This window comes from Micromys minutus (assembly GCF_963924665.1).
Source record: "Micromys minutus genome assembly, chromosome: X".
NCBI classification, from domain to species: Eukaryota; Metazoa; Chordata; class Mammalia; order Rodentia; family Muridae; genus Micromys; species Micromys minutus.
In genome coordinates this window covers 105,927,599-105,953,158 of record NC_137970.1, presented here as the reverse complement: position 1 = coordinate 105,953,158, position 25,560 = coordinate 105,927,599, and the positions used below count along the sequence as shown (strand labels likewise).

Genomic DNA, 25,560 nt, shown 5'->3' with positions numbered 1-25,560 from the left:
CTACCCTGTTTATCTCTGTGACACTTTACAGCACCAAGGGCCCCTCTTCTTATTGAAGGACAAAAGACCATCCTCTGTTACACATGCCGCTGGAGCCATGAGTCCCCATGTGTGCTCTTTGGTTGGTGGTTTAGTCCCTGTGAGCTCTAGGGCTCTGGTTGGTTGATGTTGCTCTGATGGGGTTGAAAAACCTCTGCAGCTCAAGAGAAACAATTAAACTATTGTCTTCAGATAATAAATATGTGTCAGTAGTTTACGAAGTAGTAATGAATGTTTCACTGTGGTAGGCAATGTACAGGCTGTTCTTTTCTGAACACAAAGAATCCAGGGGAAATAAGTCCTTTATCTTCAGGTTTTCTGTGAGCATAAGGGTCCTCTGAAATTTCTATTGTAGAAATCAACTTTATCCACCCCAGACAGCTTTGGAAACCAGGAAAGTGAATTAATATTACTGACTAGTATTTTGTAAAATCAACATCAGAAAAACCCTGGGAATATAGAGTTGTGTGTTGATATGTCTGTAAAGCCAATCATTCTTATTACAATAGGATCATTTAAAAGTCACAAAAGTTATTTGGAAAGTACTGTCTTCAAAATATTATTTTCTTGATGATTTCCTTGATTGTCTATAAATTAAGAAATGAACTAATGTTAGTAGAAAGGTATCATTCCAAAGGTTTTCTTGATCTACAACGCCAATAACAAACTTCATGAAAAGTATGAGAAGAAAAATACATATAAATCATATCATTTTCTAGGAAATTTGAGGAATTAATAGACTATAACCATAGTCCAAATAATACTACATGTGCTAAACTCCACACTGTGATTCCTCTGAAACCTTGAACAATACAAAACTTTTTTGTTTAATCTGGAGCATAAGAACAGAATATTGAGACTTTTAATGGGAAACATGGCCAACTTACTTTCATTGATTTTTGATGCCAACACACTATTTCCTAATCAGTATGGTTAACTTTGTAACCAAAGGCTATTTCAATCAAATTTTATATGTCTATCCAATGCAGGTCTCAAGATTAATATCGTGAAGATTTCTTGCAATGATAATATTTATGTGGATCGTCAGTGAGAAGCTTTATTAATTGTTAAAACCTCTCATTAGATCCCCTTATCAATTTTTCTAATTACGTATAGATATTAATATGTTTTATTAGTTTTCTTATATTGCTTATGTATTATTTTATGGATAATACATAAATTTTGAGTATTTTGAGGAGATATAAAGTTCCTGAAACTGAAATGGAAGTTGGTGGTACTGAAACCATTACATATAACAAGGTAAATCATACACGTACGCTGTAAGCCTAACTTGAGATTTTCTGCAGCTGATTTAATCCCAACAGATACTAACTATTCTGCTTGGTTGAGTGAAGGTTTTGCTAGACTCCATTTTCTGCAGGTATTCAGTTTTGATTTTGCTCTTCTAAAAGAGTTGAGCCTAGGAAATAAATAAATTGAAAGATGCTATTTGATTTACTAACAGTTCTGGAGCTTTAAAATTTGAGACCCTCCCGTCCCGTTTGCTTAATGTCTGAGTGAGAGCTTGTGACTAATGGTGGGTACACTTATAGATATTTACCTGGAGAGAGGGAGGTGTCAAAAGAAAACTGAGGGATCATTCTTCCAACCTCACAGCAAGTCACGCTTAAAAAAATAACCAATCATTACATCAAATCTAAAGACAATAGTAGAGAACATGCCATTCCTCAGCCACACATCTCCTACGTGGTTTATTGTCCCCAGAATCGCTGCAATAAAAAATCAATATTCCAATATCTGAACTTAAGTGATGTCGGTGATGTTTAGTAGGAATTGGTCCTCACAGAAGTGTTTCTGCTGGGCTGTCTGTTAAGCGACTTACATATGATGGTGAATTGTCAAGTCTCCAAGCATCCTTTCATGTGTGATGTGTCGCAAACTCCCCAGCTGGGGTGGAGTGTCATGAGGCCTTCTGCAATCAGTGTGTCCAGGATGGAATTTTTATTGGTTAATATTTTGTCAGTTCTGTGCGAGTGATCACAGATTCTGGGAGAAGGTGTTTGTAGCAGGCATGTCATGTCAAGATATATCTATAGTGACCGATTTTTATATTCATATTTCTGTCTGTCCTCACATGTTCTCTCTATTTCCCACTCTATACCTTCTTTCCCCATACCTCCATCTCTCTTTGGCAAACCCTGGATCTCAAGGTGTATCACAGCCTGCCTAACTGTCTGTCTCTATATCTGCAGAAATGTAAAAAAAAAAAAAAAGATGAATGTAAGTGTGGTGAGGAAAACAAACACCAGAGGAGCAGAGGAAGAAAACTGAATACATGGGCTTGAGAGGTAAAGGGAATCTAGTGTGAGATGTGGGTGGACACATGGGGCAAGAAAAATGAAAAAAAAAGTTAGATAAGGAGAAAATGGTCCCTGAAACCAGACTTTAATTTAACCATGTTGTTCAGGCTATCATCTAACTTGGGATCATCAGCCTTTTGTTTTATGTGTCACAATCTCAGGGATGTACCAGCATGCACTGGTATAAGACTGTTATTATATATTCTTAATGAGATAATCATTCATCAATGTTTCCTTATGAGTATTCATTGATATATATATATATATATATATATATATATATATATATATATATATATATATATATAAATGACTACATAGACTGTCTTGTGCTAATATAACTAAGCAAGTTTCTTTGAAATAGCATTTTTCCACTTTCTATTGGTGCTATAAAATTATTAGAAATATTAGGTAGTTAAAACAACATGTTATTTTACAATTTGGAGAAGAGATTCTTCTGCTTCTATAGGCCTCTGGCCATTGTCTACCTTTCTACTATGTCCCTGTCCAATCCACAGCTTTCTGCTCCCCTCTAGCCCCCCTTACTTCTAACTCCAATACCACTGCAACAGTACTCCCTAGCCTCTGGCACATTGCCTCAGCCTTCTGTCCTTCCCCCATGACTCTCAGGCTCTATTCAGTAGTCTTAAGCCCTCCCACAGCTGCATTCCTTTCCCAGAACACCCTGACCTCCTCAGTCAGCCTTTACCCTTCACTCAGTGCCTTGGGCCTAATCTCCTCAGTCATCCTCTCCTACCTTGCCCCTTGCCTCTTATGCCCTTCCTGTGTCTTGCCCTCCTCTTCCATGTGTCCTTCTGACAGTCTTACATTTTCCTCAGCTTTTGGTTACCTCTCATCTGCTACCTCTCCACAGGTGTTTCCCTGTTTCCTGCTGTCTGTCCAGCAGACTCCTCAGTTTCCCTGCTTCTGTCCCCTGACCTAATTAATTGTACCCAAGCCCAGCCTCATATACTCCATGATACTATGTCTGCCTCTTAAGTTCACTAGCATCACAAGCTCCAGGCCATTTACTGTCCATATCAGCTTCTGGGTTGGCCTCTATCCCTTGGACTACTTTTAGCTCCACCCTTCCTCAGTGCCACCCACTCTCTCCTGCTGCCTGTTAAGTTCCTCCAAAATTTACCTTTCCCAAGCCACCTGAACTGCACATCTTCCTGTCAGCTTCGTTCTCAGTGTTCGGTCTTGTCCCTTGTATACCATATTCCCAGGATAACATGGCTCTCAGTCCTGGCTTTCTGCTGCCCCTAAGGTAGTACTCCCTAGCTCTGCCTGCCTCCTCCCTGTCCTTCAGCTTTCTACATGAACTGTGAGCCTCATCCTCTGTTAGCAGATTCATATTCTGTTCTGATCCTCTGTCCTGGCTGAGGAACTATACTTACTGAGTATCCTGCACACTTCCTGAGTCTTATAACCTTCTTCTGAGGCACCGGGTGTCCTGTACCCTGCCAAACTTTGGCTATGTCCTCTCATCTGTGACCTCCACTTGAGCATGCAGCCTGCCCACCTAGCCTGTGACCCTTCTTTATGAACCTCCTGCCTGCTTTCCAATATAACCTTTCCTCACGTCTCCTGCCTTTTTAAACCTTCTGTACCCAATATCGTTCAATTGTACCACATTCTACCAAGTCCACACCCAGCTACCTGCCTCCTCAGAACCGGGGATTTCCTTTGAGCACCCTACCTTCTTTCTTCTGCCTTCCTCTGCTACCTAGAATCCCCCAATCTCAGCCCAGCCTCCTACTGTACTGCAAGAAGCTCTTGGGCATCTCTTCAGGTTTTTTTTCTCAGACCTCTGCCTTCCAAGAGATCTACAGTTCCCCCTGCTTCCACTCCTGCTCTACAGTAAGCCTGAGCTTCTCACCCTACTCCCCATGATTCTACCTTCCATAAAAATATCCCGACTCTCTCCCATCTCACTAACTACATGTCAGTTTTATGCCCTCCATGCCTTTCCCAAGCCTTCTTTCTTGCTTCCTCCCCATTCCTTGTTTTTTTGCTGCCACTTTCTCTTCTCCCCCACTCTTAACAATAATTCTTCTTTATTAATCTGCTACCCTAAGACCCCAAGCTCATCCCCACCGAGCTTCCTGCACTTTTACTTAGTCACACCTTACCTCAGTCCGAGAGTTCCTGTTTCTCAGGTAATCCCTCAGAATCCAATTCTGAGAACACAGAGCTGAGGTGGGGAGAGGAAAGCAGGCATCCCTCAGTTTCAAAAGAAACTCGGTTTCCCATATTTTTAAAAGGCGGTCCAAATATCCGGAAATGACCTCAATTTACAGGAGGCTTTCTATTGGTCAGATAAATTCCTGCATTCCTCAGGAACTTGTGAAACCAGTTCAAGACCTGCAGCAGACTGGTCAGATAATTACCTCTTCCTTCTGGAATCTCTAAATGTGCACAGGTATCACACTCCCCTGTTACACATTACAAGCAGATCCTAGAAACCTTCCCTACCTTGCTCTGCCCCCAGCTACTCAATCTTGCTATTATTGCTATGCATTCTCTCTATCTCATTATCTCTGTCTCTCTCTTTCTCTCCCTCCCTCTCTCTCTCTCTCTCTCTCTCTCTCTCTCTCTCTCTCTCTCTCTCTCTCTCTCTCTCTCTCCTTTCCCTCTTATTCTTGAGGTTGAACTTGTATTTAACACCTTGAGTCCAGACCTTAGATTGAGAGAGAAGTCTTTGATTCTGATTCTTTCTCTGAACATTGTGAATGAGACCAACTGGAACCTTATGAGACTGGATCCACTGTTGCAAATTGAGAGAGAGGAGAGAGAGAGAGAGAGAGAGAGAGAGAGAGAGAGAGAGAGAGAGAGAGAGGGAGGGAGGGAGGGAGGGAGGGAGGGAGGGAGGGAGGGAGGGAGGGAGGGAGGGAGGGATAGAGTGAGAATATGTGTGTGTGTGTCTGTGTGTGTATCTGTGTGTGTGTGGTATCAGAGGGTAGTCATCCTGTTAAGGATGGTCAGGAAAGAGGTTCTAAAGTAGAGAAGGTTCCCTGATCAGCCCTGGATTGCATGCTTCACTTGGAGTTTGTTGTGCCATGTCCTACCCAGGTAGTGGTATGGCACCCACCAGAAAATGGGGGAACCAGGCAGTGTTCTTTGTACGTAACTCAAGGGGTTTCTTTTAATTTGTGAAATAGCAACACATTAAAACTTCAGAAACCACATCTCTGATCAGACTATGCTAGCTTTTGTCTAGCACTCTGATCAGCCCAGAGTGCTAGACAAAAAAAAAAAAAAAAAAGAGAGAAATGGAATAAATAATAAAAGGAGAAAATACTTAATGCCAGGATGACCATCTATATAGAGGAAATCATTTAAACCTCATAAAATTATAATCACGATCTTTGACCTGTACAAAGTATGTTAATAATAAAGTTTGCACAAAGCGGTAAACCAGGAAGATGAACAGAACAAATTATGAGTATGTGTTGTAGCTGACACTCCACCACTACCCAGGTACATGTCTACATATTAATTCTACTATGAGTATTTCTTAAACCATGGCTAAACCATGACACTTAACACATGGAAACTAGTCAAAACTTTGCTAGACCTCAGGAATCTCTACATTTAGGTTTAATAAAAAAAACAATTAAAAGACACACAATGAAGAATCCTGCGGACAAAGAACTGAAGAGATATAAAAATCCACGGTTTTTGCAGAAGCCCATGTAACAATGCAGAAGAAAAAGCCTCACCTCTGCCAGAGAGCCTGGGGACATGTGCACTGGCGGCGCCGCCCACCGGAAGTGACATCACAGAGGGCAGAAGCCTTGCTTGGAGACCTAGGAAGCTACTGAGGCTGGTGTGCAGCCAAGTTGGAAGAGAGCCTTGTTTTTTCAGGTACTGCTGATGGCTGCGAACGTGACCCTAAATTAGTGTGTGTGGGATTCTCGTGCATTGAACAGGCACCTGCAGGGCGCTGACCGGAATCTCGTTTTCGCCAGCAGGGCTTCATGGGGCCGTCTCTAGACTGTGGTAAAATTTCAATTTGTAAAAAAATATGGGATGTGGTTGGGGGCCTGGCTATGACGGAGGAGTCAACTTTAGAAGACTTCTTCTGGGGAAAGATTAAGGAGTCAGATTTCATACAACCATAAGCTTTGATAATGCTTATAGAAGTTAGTACGTAAGCCTTGATAATGCTTATAGAAGTCAAAATATAAACTTTCATAATGCTTATAGGAGTCAGAATATAAGCCTTGATAAGGCCTTTATAATGCTTATAGAAGTCAGAATATAAGCTTTGATAATTTTTATAGAAGTCATAATATGAGCTTTGACAATACTTATAGGAGTCAGAATATAAGCTTTGATAATGCTTATGGAAGTCAAAATATAAGCTTTGATAGTGCTTATAGGAGTCAAAATATAAGCTATGATAATGCTTATAGGAGTCCAAATATAAGCTTTGATGATGCTTATAGGAATCCAAATATAAGCTTTAATAATAAAATATAAGCTTTAATAATAAAATATAGTAAAAATATAGGCCCCAGGTGAACATTTGGGGTTTTGTCTGCTGGAAGTAGCCACAATATCTTATGCTTTTGGTCTGTTGACATTGTAGTGTTTCCTTTTTAATAATTTTTAAAACAGATTTATTTAGCCGGGTAGGGATGACACATGCACTTGGAAGGCAGAGAAGATTGGGCCTTTGTGAGTTTGAGACCAGCTTTATGTACAGACTGGAGTCCAGGACAGCCAAGGCTGTTCCAAAGAAAGACGCTGTCCCGAAAACAAATAAAAAACCAGACCAAACCAAACAAACCAGGACAAAGTTTGAAGTAGATAATTTTTATATAATATATTATATATAATAAATAATAATATATAATTTATGTTATATATAATTATATAATATACTATATATATATTATATATTATATATGTTGTATATATTTTATAATATATTATATATATATATTATATAAAATTCACTTACTCAATGTTACTTGTTATATTTATAAAAATATATATAATCTACATAGTCTCTTTAATGTTGCTGGGAATATATATTATAGTATATATGTTTTCATCACTGACCAGTTGCAATTGAAAAACCTGTTGATGCCCTTTTCCCTGGAGAAGATGATTTTTCTGCTCAGCATTCCTTAGTCACCTCTGTGCAATGGTGTGGCCCATAGGCTTTTCTCCACTCTCTCTTGTACATCTCTAGGTTTCATCTTACTCAACTCCTATTGTTGACGATTTATGGGTCTCTGACACTACTAGGGGATCATAGCCCATAGAAAACTCTCTGAACTTCTAACTCTTAAAATCTTTCTTTCCCCGGTTCCATAATGTGCCCTTAACTTTAGGTGCTGGGACAGTTTGTATATCGTCATGTTTTTCATTGGTTGGAGTTTTCCATCCGGTTTTCCATCTACTACAAAGATAAGTTGGCTGGTTAAGGGGCGAAGATGAAACTCAAACGGCGGGATTAAAGACAAATGTTAAAATTGACCTTAGGAGTTATGTTACTAAGCTGGTTGCATGTTCCCGTCCAATATGGATGATGACTTCACTGTCACGGGGATGCTATGTAGGTTTTCAAGCCTGGCCTTCCTATTGTTAGGTGTGTCTTAACCATAAGTAGACTGCTGTTGGCTAGTGCCAAGTGTGTGTTTCACGACTGAAGCTTCAGTATCCTTTTGTTCTGACTGTGGTTCACAGGTGTCATGGCAGGGCAGGGCTGTTGTTCACCCAGCCCTTTGATAATTGTGTGGGTGATAGATATATTCCAGCCATGGCATTGCTGTAGCCTCTTTGTGAAGTGCACGGCATCTTAAGCAACACTTGTCTCCTGACTTCCTGTTGCAGATCATCCTTCCCTCTGTTTAATAACTGAAGCCTACTTCTTGCTCCCCATGTGTGAGTTGTGTGCGTGAGTGTTGGACCGTGTAATGGAACACGGATATAGTCTCTCAGGCCAAACTGACTTTTCCATCCCGAGTTGGCATTTCTTACCAATAGTTCTTCAAATAGAGATTTTTAGGTGTATTTTGTTTGTTTGTGTGTTTTATTTATTTATTTATTTGTGTGTGTGTGTGTATGTGTGTGTGTGTGTGTGTGTATGTGTGTATGTGTATGTGATTATATATATGTGTATGTGTGTATAAACATGTATAAATTACTGTGTATAAATGTGTATAAATTATATAATATGTATAAATTATGTAATATATTATATAATATATATTACATATATAATAATTTAAGTTACCATAAAATAATGTTTCCCCTTGTGTTTTTCACTTTTCCTCTAAATGTTCTTTCTCCGTTCTCTCTCTCCCGCTCTGTGTTGCCCTTTCTTCCCCTCCCCAGATAAAACCATCATCGCCCTGTTTTTTCCATTACTCCTTTACAATCCTGTCTTCAGATTGCTGCCTTCAGATCACGTTTTAACTGCCTTCCGTTGTGAAATTTAACTGCAGTGTGAACTAAACCCTTCCTTTCTAAATGGCCTTTCATCGTGGTTTTTTTTTTTTTTTTTTTTTTTGCAGCATTGAAGAACCAGATGAGGACAAATATTTCAGGGTGTTTATTTGGAAGGATTTGTTAAGATGAGGTCGTCAATTATAGATTAAGAATTGTAGGCATGCAAGGAACCTCTCTTGAAGAGACAGAGGTCCCCATGTCCTACGTTGTCCAAAGAAATTGCTTATCACTGTGCGTTTTTTTTTTTTTTTTTTTTTTTTTTTTTTTTTTTTTTGGCTATTTCCTTAGCCCTAGAAGAACCTGGAAGGAGCATCTACAAAATATAAACTTTGTCCCATCAATTTCTTTCTTACTTTTCTTTAGTGAGCTGTATCCTTTGATGGGAAGCCAGATAATTAAGAGGGGAGATTTACAGGTGCTTTTGGAATTTCAGGTAATTGATCTAGATCATCATTGAAGGACACATTCACTTTAGAAAGCAGGTGGCTTTGCAGTACTCACCTGTCATGTTAGGACCTGGATACTAGTGAAGGATGGTTTTTTAATTAATTCCTAATCTTGAGTCGCTTTTTTAATTAATTAATTTTTGTCCTTCTTTTCCAACCTTCTCCTCCATTCAACCTTTTTTTATTCCTACCCAATTTGTTTTGTTTTGTTTAACCTACTAAGTACTACTTTTACTCCCCATGTAGTTTGTTGCATGTGTGACTATCTAGCAGAGCGTGTTCAACCAACAAAGCATTACAACCTTAGAGAAAATACAGTTTTTCCATATCAGCAGCTATGTGCAGTTCTTTGGCAACAAACACAAGTTCAGACCCATCTTGGGGGAAAAGGTTTTGTTATGGCAAAAAAATGTGTCTTAATGTTGATTAAAATAGTGAAGATTTGGGAGCTTTTTCTATTCATTTAGAAAAGGAGTGACTGCTACAGAGCCACATATGTGTCCTCACTGCCCTCTGATCATTCCATGTTGGGTGGCCTGGCACTCAGCAAGTCTTTTAATTTGCACACATCAGGTCTTCCTTGTGAATGTACATAACATAATAACTTTCACAACTCTGCTGGGAGCCGCTTTTGTGTTCACAGAAAGAGGGAATTTTACAGGCAGATGAGCTTCATGCCCTTCCTTTCTCTTCCAAACAGTTCCTTCTTGCTGCTACCTTCCTGCCTCCACACCTGGGTTTCAGTGACCCTTTGGTTACGTGTCTGAAACACGGGATGCTGTTGAGTCAGAACATGGAAGAGCCAGTGATGAGCTTGGAGATCGGCTCCTGCATTGCCTGATGAATGGTGTGTGTGGAAGGTTAGACAACTTATGGCGACCTGTGACTAAAATGGTAAGAAAGTTCTGCCAGCTGTTGGTCTCTAAGCCTAGAAAGCATTCTGGGGAGTCTTCTGAACACAATTCTGAAAAAAAAATTAATAAATTCTCTCTATAAATTGAGTAGAGGCCAAAGCTTAGCAGAAGAGGAAGGCGGCCCCACCTGTTGCTGGACTCTAATGAGTTTGGTTTGACGTTTATTAAATGACCTGGGCTTTTGTGTTTGTTTGCTTTTCCCTCAGCTCTCTGATATCTTTATGCACAATGAGGTTTTTGGTTTATAACTAAAGCTTTGGCTATTAGTTCAAGGTTTATGCTTTGGAAACTAGACCCTTGTCAGATTTTTCGGTTTATAACTAAAGCTTCAACTATTAGTGGAAAGGTTTGGGCTGTGGAAACTAGATTTTGTCAGACCCTGTTTCGAGGACAACGGCAAACAGGGGACTAGTTCCTGTAAGAACTTGTTGGCTACCATGTGATCAGTTTTAGTCCGGGTGGGGAACACCTAGAATAGTTATGTATGAAATCTGGCGAGGACTTTTATCCTCCCTGACCAGGCTAGGTCTTGGTAAATTACATTTTACCAGAATTCATCTTGATGATAGCCTTTTAAGTGGACAGTCCTGGGCAAAGGCCCTATGTTTTGGATTCACTTGAGCACAGACATGACATTTGGCTGAGACTTTTAAGTCATTCATCTCAGTCTAACATTCATCAGCGTGAAAGCTTCAGAAAGTTTTGGGGAACTCAGACAGACGCCCAGGGAATGTGCACCTTCAACGATACTGCCTGGTCTTTCTAGTAGAATATTCCCTTCTGATTCTGTCATAAACACACGGCTTTGAGCTGTTCACTTTTTCCTTACTGTGGAGTCTCAGGCAGTACCAGGCAGTGGCATGTTACAGTCTTACTGCCATTTTTTTATTAGGAAGCCAGCCTAGCAATGAAAACAGCAATTTGTAAGGGAATCCACAAAGCTTCTAGGAGGGACAAGATTAACTAATGCCCCCTTTCCTGTGGTGAGAATTCTCATTACCTGTAGATCATGCTTTGCACATGTCCAGCCATAAAAGAATACCATGGGCTGGTCTGTGTATATGGAGGTGGACTTTTGTTTGCCCTACTTGAGAGCTTAGGTCAGATGAACCATTTCTTCTGTTTTGGGATGACACACCTGACTTGGGTCCTTATCATTTGACTTATAGTCCCTACGGAAAATCCCACCACCTCCATCTTTCATGTCATGACAGCTGTGGATGAGCACCCAAGTGATCACACAAGAAGAAAGCCCAAATTGTGGCCCAAGATCAGCCTGGGGTGTGTCTGTTACCAGGACACACTGCCAATGGCCCTGAAGAATTTTGGTGCTCCTCTGAGGATCTCAAACCTGTGGGGTGAAGTGACAAAGCCCTTTGTCTTCTGTTTATAGTCTCAGTCCAGATTAGGGGCTTAGGGCCCATCATTGTGCTGACGAACAGAGGCCTTACAACTTCCACAAACCACTGACCCCAGGCAGCAATATTCAGCTGCACTTGGTCTGGAACCTGTGTCTTTGTAGCGGGGATTTGAAGGATGATATGAGTTCTACATTGAAACAGGCTCTGCCTTCATCAGGGTTTTACCCCTGTGAACAGATACCATGACCAAGGCAAGTCTTATAAATGACATCCCTTTATTAGGACTGGCATACAGGTTCAGTCCATAATCATCAAGGTGAGAACATGGCAGCATCCAGGCTGTCATGGTGCAGGAGGACCTGAGAGTTCTACATCTTCATCCAAAGGAAGACAGGAAGAGACTGAGCATCCTTAAGCAGCTAGGAGCAATGTCCTCAGAGTGACATACTTCCTCCAACAAGGCCACACCTTCTACTAGTGCCACTCCCTGGGCCAAGCACTCGCAAACCATCACAACCTCCTTTTGCTTCTCTTCAGCTGGTAGTCAAAATTGTCACTGTCTATTAAGTATAGCTTTCTTGTACATTTTTCTGTCACTCTGGCTGTTAATCTATCACTAATTTTTATGTAACCGATTTCCCAGGAAATCTCTGATGGAGGAGCAGTAAATGTTCATTTAGTGTATCACGGGATCCATCCATTTACAATCAAAGATTACTGTGCATACTTCTGAGTTCCACACGTCCTTAGTGTAAATGAAAGCCAAAAGAGGTTCTGCCCACTTCAGACCTTCACCATCCTTTGCTTTGAATGTGGGCCAAGCGAAATGTTGACTCTCATTTATGATTTCCAATTCTTTTGATTTTGTTTGGAGAATTTTACAGAAACCATTTTTCCATCTACACAAGCCTTGGGCCTTTCAGGGTCACACAGCTACCTTAGGTTGGGCCCCAGGTTCCAGACAAGCTTTGCTCTGTGCTCGAAAGACAAATAAATTAGAAGCTAATGCAGATATTTAATCATTTTCCAGAACTTGCACATAATAACCAACTGCCTTCCCATTCCAACTGCCAACAATTCAGAAAAACCACAAGTTGAGTTTTTATTTAGAACACATTACTTTCTCCATCTTTGTAGGAAATAAACCACTTATGACCTTGGCGCTATGAGATCCTTGCAAAAATTTCAGAACTTTCAAAGAGGTGGGTGGTTGGTAAATATAACACTACAGTCACCAGCGTGGGGGTCCAGTGGCCAATAGCAAAGGAGAAAGAGAACCATGCTTTGTTCTTTGCTTGTGTGAAAAATCTCCATCTAAAAATGCACGTTTCATTTTTGCACCTCATTCAACAACTTCAAAAGTTACTCTTCAGACACACAACTAATACCATTTCTCAAGCCTCCGTGATTGGGGTCCAGCCCACTGACCACGATGGCTGACAGACTCTGGGAACTTGCAAGTTCTTGGGAACTGGTCTAGATATTGCAGAATATGCAACAACTCACATGATGGCTTTTATATCAGGTTTGTTTGTTATTTCTTTAAAAGTCAGTGATACTGAGGCTGGGAATGTCACTCAGGAGTAAAATGCTGGCCAGCTTAACTCATTAAATCTAGTCCCTAGAATTGTGAGAAAAATGATTTTTTCATCAAACTCACAGAGAACGCATTGCATCGCACCAGTTCACTAGTTCATTTACTTGTATCTCCTGATCAGTTTAATCCCTAATCCTATTGTCTGACCTCATGAAAATGCATACATGCCAGCCTGAAGGTCACCTACACTGTCCTTCTTCAAACTCTCCATGTCAGTCAAATGTGGCCCCTTAAAAAGCACACCCCTTAAAAGGCAATCCTGGAAGGCACCCATTACCACAAACTGCTCTGAAATCTCTCAGGCCCTGTGGACCTGGGCTCTGCCTGTCGATCTGCGGCTGGAGGGGCATGTTTCCAGGTTATTTTCCTGGCACTTGCCACCCAGGTCCAACTCTGCTGCTGGAGGGAGGTGTTTCCCTGTTATTTTCCCGGGCACTGGCTACCCAGTCCCATTTCAATTCCAAGGGCCTCCCCAGGGCTTGTGACAAACCATTGAATGGAGGATTGTTGCTGCTGAGTGTGGATGAGCACCTGCTGCAGGGCAGATGTCTGGAGTGGCCATTGAAGGCAGGGCAGGGCCTGGTCGTGGGAATGGAGGAAGGCTGGCTCCAGAGACAATGGAGCAGTGTGCACAAGCACCTCTGACTGTGATTTCCAGGTTGCCTAGCAACGTGTGTTGTCCCTCTGTTGTCCTGAGTGAGTCACTGTGTAGAGGTTCCAGATGGACATGGTGCGGGTGTCGCGGCCCCGGGGATGCTGATGTCCCACGGCAGGTCAGCCCCTGGGAGCTGCAGTTCCGTGATGCAGAGCATGGGAAGCTGTACCGCCTCCAGCTCTGAAAACCTGGGTTGCCACAAAACCTCACAACCTCCGGCTCAGGAAAACCTGGGCCACCACAACCTGAGGCTCTGCTTCCTGGAGCCATAGCTGCCTCAGGTGACTCATGGGATTCTGGGAGACTGTGCACTAGGACGTGGGGGATGCTGGGAGTCTGCGCACTGGGGTGTCAGGTATGCTGGTAGTTTGAGCACTGGAGTGTCCCTGGGGTCAAAGTGTGAGGTGGGGGAGGGGAAGGATGGGGTGGACGGACACACTCCCTATACTCCCTACCTATAGTGTGGAACCTAAGTGTGACAGGAAGACACATGCCCTACCTATAGCTAAGGAACCTAAGCATGATAGGAAGACACTCCCGACCTACAGCGAAGGTCTATGTGTGACAGGAAGACACACTCCCTACCTATAGCTAAGGAACCTAAGTGTGATAGGAAGACACTCCCGACCTATAGCTAAGGTCTAAGTGTGTCAGGAAGACACATTCCCTACCTATAGCTAAGGAACCTAAGTGTGCCAGGAAGACACAGTCCAGGCCTATAGAAACCTAATCGTGATAGGAAGACACACTCCAGACTTATAGGAACCCAAGTGTGACAGGAAAACACACTCCCGACCTATAGCTAAGGTCTAAGTGTGACAGGAAGACACACTCCAGACCTATAGGAACCCAAGTGTGACAGGAAGACACACTCCCTACCTATAGCTATGGTCAAAGTGTGATAAGAAGAAACATGCCCTACCTAAAGCTAAGATACATGTAGTTTTCATGTTACGTGTTTTCCTCCCACCAAAGTTCAAACTGCTGTTGCTGAGTCTGGATAAGGACCTGGCATGCCTCTTTCAGATGACTGCGATGGTGGAATATCACCCCAACAAAAATGAGGACACACTTGATCACATGTTTATTTCCGTAGGAAATCAATTCCTGGACATTCCTCTCATTGGCTGCGTAGTCAGCACATATGTGTCTGAGGAGAGTTGTGTTGTCGTTAAATTGTATTAGTAAATTCAGAGCATCCATATATGTACACTAAGTATGACATGACATGTTCCTGTGTAGCAATGCATTTTCATAAGAGACCTGAAAACACACAGTACAATATGACATGTGTAAACACATTAAAGCCATATGTATGTAACACATAAAATTCCTTTGTGTGGAAATCTGTTTTATATACCATACATATTTTGATTATCCCAACACTGAGTCCCCTGTGAAGACACGCTCTCAATTTCGGTTCTTTATTACCTTGTAATCAAGTCTGTGGGTGTGTTTTCTTGATTAATGATTGGTGTGTGCATGTGTCTGACCCACAGTAGGCAGTACCTCCTCTGGTCACTTAATCCTGGTGTATGTGTGTGTGTGTGTGTGTGTGTGTGTGTGTGTGTGTATGTGTGTGTGTGTGTGTAAATGTGTGTGTGTTTGTGTATATATGTGTGTGTAGATGTGTGTGTATCTTTCTGTGTATGTGTGTGTACATGTGTGTGGTCTCCATATGAAGAAGTTACTCATTGGTTAAACATGTTACTTCTTCCATCTTGGGCTGATTCCCGTGTGCCAACTGGAAATTGTGCCGCTGGTTGATTTTGGCACGTTGGTTGCCAACAGTAAAGTGCATTGTAAGGAGATCACCATCAGCAACCGAGGAAAAGTCCCAGGTCAGTGCTGTGTGTCCTATGAGCTCATGAGTTTACACACGTAGCCATCATGGTTTTAAATGTGAATATTGTAAGATAGCTTTTCTGTGTCGTAAAGACAAGGTGTCCGTCCCGTGAAGTAGGTGAAATCTAAAGCCTCTTGAACTTTGTGACGACACAGAATGGACACGCGATCGTTCAGCACAAGTGAACCTGTGTCCTCACATCCATGTTAACACAACCCGAGTGTTACAGGGCTGGTGATTTTCCTGAGGACAGAAACCAGAATGACTTCATACAACATTATTGTCATGCTCACCCTGAGACTTAGCAGATGTTGCTTATTCCCTCTCACATGAACTGGCATCAAATGTGTTCCATCATGGACATGGAATGTTTCTTCTTGGCCTGTATGTCACAGCCCCTTGCAGACTTTTGATAATTTATTTATTGTTGTTGAAAATACACTGTATTCCCAGATTAATTTTAGAATTTCTTTATTGTGTGCATTTTGTAGGTACAGTTCCTGTAGATTCTGTGGGTACAGTCCGTGTAGATTCTGTGGGTACAGTCCATGTAGATTATGTGGGTATAGTCCGTGTACATTTTGTGGGCACAGTCCATGTAGGTTTAGCTGATGATTGCCACAGCCCGTCACTCCTCTCCGTGCATACGTGGGGTGATGGTGGACATTCAGTGTCTCCCTGACGTAAACACGTGAGGAAATCTCAACTCCATTTCCTTGACCAGGTATCCCTTCCCTCAGCTGCCCCGATGGCGGGGAATCATTAACACATTAACACATATAAAAACATACACAAGAGTATGACTGACATCTATGTGTATTGGATCTGTGTTCATCTAAATCCATGACATATTTCTTCAAAACCTACAAAAGACTATGACTGACAGCCATGTGTATTGGATCCGTGTTCATCTAAATCCATTTGATACCGACGACTTTTGATGTTTCAAAGTCATGATTTTCAATCGAAAACATATTTTGCATTTCACAGTCTTAAGGTTTCTATCCGTCATCCTGTAGAGATGAAGAAAAAACCAGATCTATCCCAGTTCGTCTTACATACAATAGCTCTCGGTATTTAAAATTCACATTTTATTTTAATGTAGAAAAATAAAAATAAAGACAATGCTAAAGCACTGTGGGATAAACGGGTTTTTCGCGGCGTGTGTGACTGAGCAGCTTTCACTTGTAATTGCTTTATGTGTTCATGGGAAAAACATGGGCCAAGTGTAGCATATCTCCTCACGTCCAGTTCGTGCTTTCGAGATGAAGCACATCCACATATCTGATTCCTTATTTGCAAACTGGATGTGAGTAGTGGGACGTTCACATTAGAACACAGGTAGAACACATGTGTGGATATTCATAGTTCTGAGTATAATTCCTTCCCCAAGTCACATATACATTAATTTCAGCCCCTGATGCAGGTTCAATTCCATGTGTCGAGAGATGTCAGGACCTGTCATTACAATACATGCCATAATTTTTGGTCAGTGGTGATATATGTGTTTAATATGTTCCCGTGTCTCTCGCTATCTTCAGGGATGTTTAAGACAGAATGCCAGGGTCAGCTGCCAATTGTCATCTATCCAAGCACTGGCACCTTAGAGTCTAAATCATTTCTAGTCGTTAGGGTGGATTTCTGTGCTGACTGGGCCCAGCTTGTCCAGGAAGTTGCAAGGTTAATATGTATGTACCGTGTTCTTTTTTTGACAAAAAAATCTACTTTTGTGGAACTTGAACTATGGAAATCGAACAGTTCCTCGGTTCTTCTTCTGGATTGATTTGCGTGTTTGCTTCAAGTGCCTTTTACCAGCTAGGAGTTCATTTAATACTTTCAATGTGTCATGTTACACATGCTCAGACCGTGCTCAGCAATGGGAAGTTCCTGAGCACAGCATGTGGACACACACAGCCGCCACTCTCGATATCAGATTTGTGTATGTGGGTGGATAACATGGAAAAGTCCAGGCAGAGACAGTCGATGACGCTATTCTCCACTGAAGGACCAGGCAGCATGAGCTTGAAGAAGTGAAGTGGAAGAAATGAAGTTGAAGAAATGAAGTGGAAGAAATGAAGTTGAAGAAATGAAGTGGAAGAAATGAAGTTGAAGAAATGAAGTGGAAGCAATGAAGTTGAAGAAATGAACTGGAAGAAATGAAGTTGAAGAAATGAACTAGAAGAAACGAAGTTGAAGAAATGAACTGCAAGAAATGAAGTTGAAGAAATGAAGTGGATGAAATGAAGTTGAAAAAATGAAGTGGAAGAAATGAAGTTGAAGAAATGAACGGGAAGAAATGAAGTGGGTCCTTCAAAGAGAGACAAAGAAAAACCAAGGGCACAGCATCCTGAGGGGCAGCAATTTTTTTTTGAGATTCACCCCAGTCTTTGCATGTAACATGTGTTTCTTTCCACAATCGTGGGATTTGAGACACAGTTGTGAGCTTAGGCTGTGTTTTGTGGGATAGAGGTTAATCTGAGGGCCTGGCAGGTTTCCAGACAATCATGGGGACACCAGGGCGTGAAGCATGTCAGGCCGTGTGAAGGAACACCAGGGTGTCAGGCCCGGGCTGGGAAACTGAGAGGCTAGGGGGCATTCGCGGTGTTTCCACAAGTGTGGTCAAGTCATTTGAGGCACTGAAGGAAGGAGACAGGGTTGTGTGTGTTTGGGGAGTTGCGGTGTTTGTGTGGAGATGGAACTGGGCTGGGGCTCGGTCGGTGCACTGGCCTGTTGTGTGTCAATGTGACACATGCTAGAGTTGTCAGAGAGAAGGAGCCTTGGTTGGGGAAAAGCCTCCATGAGAGCCAATAAATGACATCATGAGATCGAGTAAGTGACATCATGACAGCCAGTAAGTGATATCATGACAACCAGTAAGTGACATCATGACAGCCAGTAAGTGACATCATGACAGCCAGTAAATGACATCATGACAGCCAGTAAATGACATCATGAAATCCAGTAAGTGACATCAATACACCCCACCATGGCCCCAGCACTGGCTCCTGCCTCTGACACATTTAATTCCCATCCCAATGTCCTCTGGTGATGAACCATGATGTCATTTATGGTACGTTTTCTGCATTTGGTAATGACCCCCTTTCGTGTAAGGTGGTTTGTGATGAAAACGGCTCCAAGGGCTTTGGGTTAGTACAATTTGAAACAGGAAGGGCCATTGGGAAAATGAAGGTACTACTTCTAAAATGGCCGTAAAGTGTCTGTCAGATGAATTAAATCCCTGAAGGAGTGAGAAGCAGAGCTTGGAGCCAGAGTGAAGGAGCTCAGCAGGATTTCCATTAGGAGCTTTGGAGAAGACATGGATGATGAGAGAGTGCTTTTGATAGTTTGGGCCAAAGACACGTGCAAGTGGAAAATCCAAAGGGTTTGGATTTGTGAACTTTCAAAGACAGGAAGATTTGCAGAAGCCTGTGGATGAGATGAAGGGAAAGGAGCTCAATGCAAAACAAATTTTTATTACACTTTATTTAAAAAAAGAGAGATACATGTACAGATTTTAAAGGCATTTTTGGCATAACATTATATGAATATTTTTGTCAGTACTTAATTCTTTTAGAGGTTTGATAGCATGCATTGAAATCTCACTAGTTACCATAAGCATTATGTACATGTAGGACAGAATGTAACATGGAAACCATTTTCTTGTTGGGTATAGATTAAGCATGATGATCTTATTTTTGGAAAACACATTTATGTTGGTTGAGCTCAGAAAGCAGGGGAGCGGCAGACAGAACTTAAAAACAGATCTGAGCAGATGAAGCAACATTGGATCCCTGGATACCAGGGTGTAGAGCTTTCCATGAAAAATCTCATCCCCTGCAGAAGCCACTCTATGTGGCTTCAGCTCGGTGCAAAGAAGGGCACCAGGCTCACCTCGCTAAGCAGGATATGCAGAGCATGGCAGTGTGCAAGTGTGCAAGTGTACAAGTGTGCATGTCCAGGGTGCCAGACCTCTTCCATTCCAGAATATACCTTGTGCTATCTGCCCAGCTGCTCCTAGACCTCCACTTGGAATGACCAGCTTCCTCACAGCTTCCATGAGTCATGTCAACACAGTGTGTTTCTGGCATGTCAACACTTAACACACAGCTACAAGTTAGCATGTGGCAGCCTGCTGCTCACGTGCATGGTCAGGAACCTTTTGACCGCTGGCATGTTCGCATCTGCACCCCACAAGAGCAAAATTAAAAAGACAATGGTTGTTTCTTCTGATTCAAGCCAAGTACCCTTCTCCTGAAGGCAAAATGCCTGGCTTGATTAACACACAACTCATGTCACTTCACATGTTCGAGTCTCCAGAGTCTCTTTGCTCAAAGGTCGGTGAGGCTGTGGAGCAGTGAGCAGTGAACTGGAGTTCCAAGTGTCTACACTTATCACGGACTATGAACAGAAACATGTGCTTCACCAAAGGGGGGAAAAAGAAGTGACTGGGGAGTGATTTGATTAAATAAAAGTAAAAGGAAATTAAAAAATCATATATATATATATATATATATATATATATATATATATATATACACATACATATACACATATACATATATACACATGCACACATATACATATGCATGCTCTTAATAGAACATGCCACATACATGCTCTTAATAGAACACTTTCCCCTGTGCATGCTCTTAATAGAACACTTGCCCCCACCCAGTGCATGCTTTGCTGCCACAGAGAAATGTTCCCAGTGGTGGCCTCATGTCATTGCAGTCTTAGGGTCAGGAGCACACACACAAGGCCCACTAACACGGATTTACCCCCGCGAGCCTGCCCTAAAGAGGATTGAGGGCACAAATCATTTGTGGGCCTAATCCAGGGGCCTCTACGCACAGCAGCCTGTCTGCCCCAGGTCATTGGGAGAGAGTCCAGGAGCTGACAGGAGCCTCCACACAGGCTTGTGCTCTTCAGCCCCACACAGCAGCAGGGCCGTGCTGTAGGACACCTCAGGCTGGAAAGGGTGGTTGTGAGTCTCTTCCACCAGGGTATTATTGGAAAATGAAAGCTGCCCTTGAAAGGGTGTGTGTACATATGTGTGTGAGTGTGTGTGTGTGCGTGTGTGTGTGTGTTTAATGTATGTGTTTGTGTATGTGTGTGTGTGTATATATGTGTGTGTGTACGTGTGTGTATTTGTGTGTGCTTGTGAGTGTGTGCCTGTGAGTGTGTGTGTGTATGTTGTATGTGTATGCTTGTGCATGCTTTTGTATGTTTTGGAGTACTTGTGTGTGGGTTTGTGTGTTTGTATGTGTGTGCATGTGTGTGCCTATGTGTGTGCCTATGTGTGTGTATGTGTGCCTATGTGTGTGTTCCTGTATGTGTGTGTCTGTGTCCCTGTGTGTGTGTGTGTGTGTGTGTGTGTGTGTCCCTGTGTGTGTGTTGGGAAGTGCTATAGTTTGAATGACAACTTAAGGTTTCAGAATAGTGTGTGTCATTCTTGTCTGAGCATTTGTATCTTTTTTTAAACAACTTCATTTTACAAAACAAAGATAAATGTACAGATTTTAAACATTTTTGTTTAAAATTATACATTTTTGTCAGTACTGTTCTTTCAGATTTTAAAATAATTTTTACATAAAACTTTATGAATATATTTTTAGTCAGTACTTTTTTTCAAAGGCTTGACAGTATGCATTGAAAACCTAATAGTTACAATGAGCGTAAAGTACATGCAAAACAAAACGCAACATGGAAATAGTCAAAGTCTTCTTGTTTTGTAAATACTTTTTGTTTTGTTTTTTTTTTATTTCTTGGACTTCATACAGTCTGTGAGTTGTTTCTGGAGGAGTGCAAGCCTCTGGGGTTAGCATCCCACTATCAGTGACTGCATATTATGTCTGTTCTTTTGTGACTGGGTTATCTCACTCAGGATGATATTCTCTAGATGCAGCCATTTTCTTAAGAATTTAGTTAAGTCATTGTTTCTGGTGGCTGAGTAGTATTCCATTGTGTAAATGTACCACAATTTTTGTATCCATTCATCTTCTGAAGGACATCTGGGTTCTTTCCAGCTTCTGGCTATTATAAATAGAGCCTCTATGAACATTGTGGTGCATATATCTTTGTTATGTATTAAAGTGTCTCTGGAGTATATGCCCAGGAGTGGAATAGCTGGGTCTTCAGGTAGTACTATATCCAGTTTTCTGAGATATCGCCAGACTGATTGCCAGAGTGGTTGTATTAGTTTGCAACCCCACCAACAGTGGAGAAGTGTTCCTCTTTCTCCGCAGCCTGCTGTCATCTGATTTTTGGATCTTAGCCAATCTGACTGGTGTGAGGTGGAATCTCAGGGTTGTTTTGATTTGCATTTCCCTGATGGCTAAGGATGTCGAGCACTTCCTCAGATATTTCTCAGCCATTCGATATCCCTCAACTGAGAACGTTTTGTTTAGCTCTGTACCCCATTTTTAATAGGGTTATTTGATTCTCTGGTGTCTAGCTTTTTGAGTTCTTTGTATACCTTAGATATTAGGCCTCAATCTGATGTGGAGTTGGTAAAGATCTTTTCCCATTCTGTTGGTTGCTGTTTTGTTTTCTTGACAGTGTCCTTAGTCTTACAGAAACGTTGCAATCTCATTAAGTCCCATTTGTTAATCTTTGACCATTGGTGGTCAAAGCTTGAGCCATTGGTATTTTGTTCAGGAAATTTTCTCCTGTGCCTATGTGTTCTAAGGTTTTCCCTAATTTCTCATCTAATAATTTCAGTGTATCTGGTTTAATGTGGAGATCTTTGATCCACTTTCACTTGAGCTTTGTACAAGGAGATAAGAAAGGGTCTATTTTCATTCTTTTGCATGCTGAGTGCCAGTTGGACCAGCACCATTTGTTGAATAGGCTGTCCTTTTTCCATTTTATGTTTACGGCTCCTTTGCTGAAAATGGTGACCATATATATGAGGGCTCATTTCTGGATCTTCTATTCTATTCCATTGATCCACATGCCTATTTCTGTACCAGTACCATGCAGTTTTCAGCACAATTCCCTTGTAATAGAGCTTGAGGTCAGGGATAGTGATTCCCACAGATGGTTTCTTATTGTTGAGGATGGATTTCGATATTCTAGGTCTTTTGTTTTTCCATATGAAATTGCACATTGATCTTTCCAACTCAATGAAGAACTGGGGTGGAATTTTGATGGGGATTGCATTGAATCTGTAGATTGCATTTGGTAGGATGGCCATGTTTAAAATGTTGATCTTTCCAATCCATGAGCATGGGAGAACTTTCCATTTTCTGAGATCCTCCTCAATTTCCTTTTTTAGAGCTTTGAAGTTCTACAGGTCCTTCACCTGCTTAGCTAGAGTCACACCAAGGTATTTCATAGTTTTGGTGACGATTGTGAAGGGTACCTTTTCCCTAATATCTTTCTCCACGTTTGTCCTTTGAGTATAGGAAGGCTACTGATTTGTTTGATTTAATTTTGTATCCAGCCACCTTGCTGAACTTGTTTATCAGCTGTAGGAGTTCTCTGGTGGAATTTTTGGGGTCACTCAAGTACACTATCATGTCATCTGCAAAGAGTGATGCTTTTATCTCTTCCTTTCTGATTTGTATCCCCTTGATCTCCTTTTGCTGTCTAATTGCTCCAGCCAGGACTTCCAGTACTATGTTGAATAGGTAGGGGGAGAATGGGCAGCCTTGTCCAGTCCCTGATTTTAGTGGGATTGCTTCAAGTTTCCCACCATTAAGTTTGATGTTGGCTGTTGGTTTGCTCTATATTGCTTTTATTATGTTTAAGTATGGACCTTGGATTCCTGTTCTTTCCAGGACTTTTAACATGAAGTGGTGTTGAATTTTGTCAAATGCTTTCTCAGCATCTAGTGAGATGAACATGTGGTTTTGTTCTTTGAGTTTGTTTATATGGTGGATTACATTGATGGACTTCCTTATATTAAACCATACCTGCATCCCAGGGATGAAGCCTACTTGGTCATGATGAATGATCGTTTTGATGTGTTCTTGGATTCGGTTTGCAAGGATTTTGTTGAGTATTTTTGCATGAATGCTCATAAGTGAGATTGGTCTGAAGTTCTCTTTCCTTTTAGGGTCTTTGTGTGATTTAGGTACTAGGGTTATTGTAGCCTCAAAAAATGAGTTAGGTAGTATTCCATCTGATTCTATCTTCTGGAATAGTTTGGAGAGTATTGGTGTTATGTCTGCAATAAATGTCTGATAAAATTCTGCACTGAACCCGTCTGGACCTGGGCTTTTTTAAGTTGGGAGGCTTTTGATGACTTCTTCTATTTCTTTAGGTGTTATAGGGTTATTTAGATGGTTTACTTGGTCCTGGTTAAACTTTGGGACCTTGTATCTGTCTAGGAATTCGTCCATTTCCTCCAGATTTTCCAATTTTCTGGAGTATAAGTTTTTGTAGTAAGATCTGATGATTTCTTGAATTTCCTTAGTTTCAGTTGTTATGTCACCACTTTCCTTTCTGATTTTGTTAATTTGGATACTCTCTCTTTGCCCTTTAGTTAGTCTGGCTAGGGGTTTATCAATCTTGTTGATTTTCTCAAAGAACCAACTCTTGGTTTTGTTGATTTTTTCAATGGTTTTTTTTGTTTCTATTTGGTCTATTTCTGCCCTAATTTTGATTATTTCTTGCCGTCTACTCTTTTTGGGTATATCTGCTTCCTTTTGTTCTAGGGCTTTTAGCTGTGCTGTCAGGTTGCTGATGTGAGCTCTCTCCAGTTTCTTCTTGGAAGCACTTAGGGCAATGAGTTTTCCTCTCAATACTGCTTTCATTGCATCCCATAGGTTTGGGTATGTTGTGTTATCATTTTCGTTGAATTCTAGAAAGTCCTTAATTTCTTTCTTTATTTCTTCTTTGACCCTGCTATCCTTTAACAGAGCGTTGTTAATTTCCATGTGTATGTGGGGATTTTGTTGTCTTTGTTGTTGTTAAAGACCAGCTGTAGACCATGGTGATCTGAGAGGATGCATGGGAGTATTTCAATCTTCTTATATCGATGAAGGCTCGTACTGTGTCCAATTATGTGGTCAATTTTCGAGAAGGTGCCATGGGGTGGTGAGAAGAAGGTGTATTCTTTTACTTTAGGATAGTATGTTCTGTATATATCTATTAATTCTAGTTGGTTCAAAGTCTCTGCTAGTTTTGTAGTGTCCTTCTTCAGTTTCTGTTTCCCTGATCTGTCCATTGGTGAGAGTGGGGTGTTAAAGTCTCCCACTATTATTGTGTGGGGTAAAATGTGGTTTTTGAGCTTTAGTAGAGTTTCTTTTATGAATGTGGGTGATTTTTTATTTGGAGCATATATGTTAAGGATTGAGAGTTCCTCCTGACAGATTTCCCCGGTAATGAGTAAAAAGTGTCCTTCTTTATCTTTTTTTGATAACTTTTGGTTGGAAGTTTACTTTATTCGATATTAGAATAGCCACTCCAGCTTGCTTCTTGGAGCTGTTTGCTTGGAAGTTTTTTTCCCACCCTTTTACTCTGAGATAGTGTCTGTCTCTGTCTCTGAGATGAGTTCCCTGTATGCAGCAAAAGGCTGGATTTTGTTTATGTATCCAGTCTGATAGTGTATGTCTCTTTATTGGGGAGTTGAGACCATTTATGTTAATAGATATCAAGGAATAATTGTTTCTGTTTCCTGCCATTTTTGCTTTTTTGGGTTGAGTTGTGTCTGTGTGTTTTTCTTCTTTTAGTTTTCTTGTTTAGGAGTTTTCTTGTTTTTACTAGGCTGTATTTTCCCTCCTTGTATTGGGTTTTCCACCTATAATTCGTTGTAGTGCTGGGTTTGTGTTCAGATATTGTGTGAATTTTGATTTGTCTTGAAATATCTTTGTCTCTCCATCGATGGTGATTGATAGTTTTGCTGGGTATAGCAGCTTGGACTGGCACTTGTGCTCTCTTAAGGAGTGCATGATGTCTGTCCAGGCTC

General features: G+C 41.3%; 1 pseudogene across 1 annotated transcript in view; it reads right to left on the bottom strand.

Moving 5' to 3' along the window:
• Positions 1–3,581, bottom strand: part of LOC308415178 (embryonic testis differentiation protein-like) — a 139,711-nt pseudogene extending 136,130 nt beyond the window's left edge. The window contains exons 1-2 of the transcript in view: positions 3,505–3,581; positions 1,601–1,665 (exon numbers count right to left, since the gene is read on the bottom strand). The product of the transcript in view is annotated as an embryonic testis differentiation protein-like (transcript). The remainder of the gene's footprint in view (positions 1–1,600; positions 1,666–3,504) is intronic.
• Between the last annotated feature and the right edge of the window lie 21,979 nt (positions 3,582–25,560).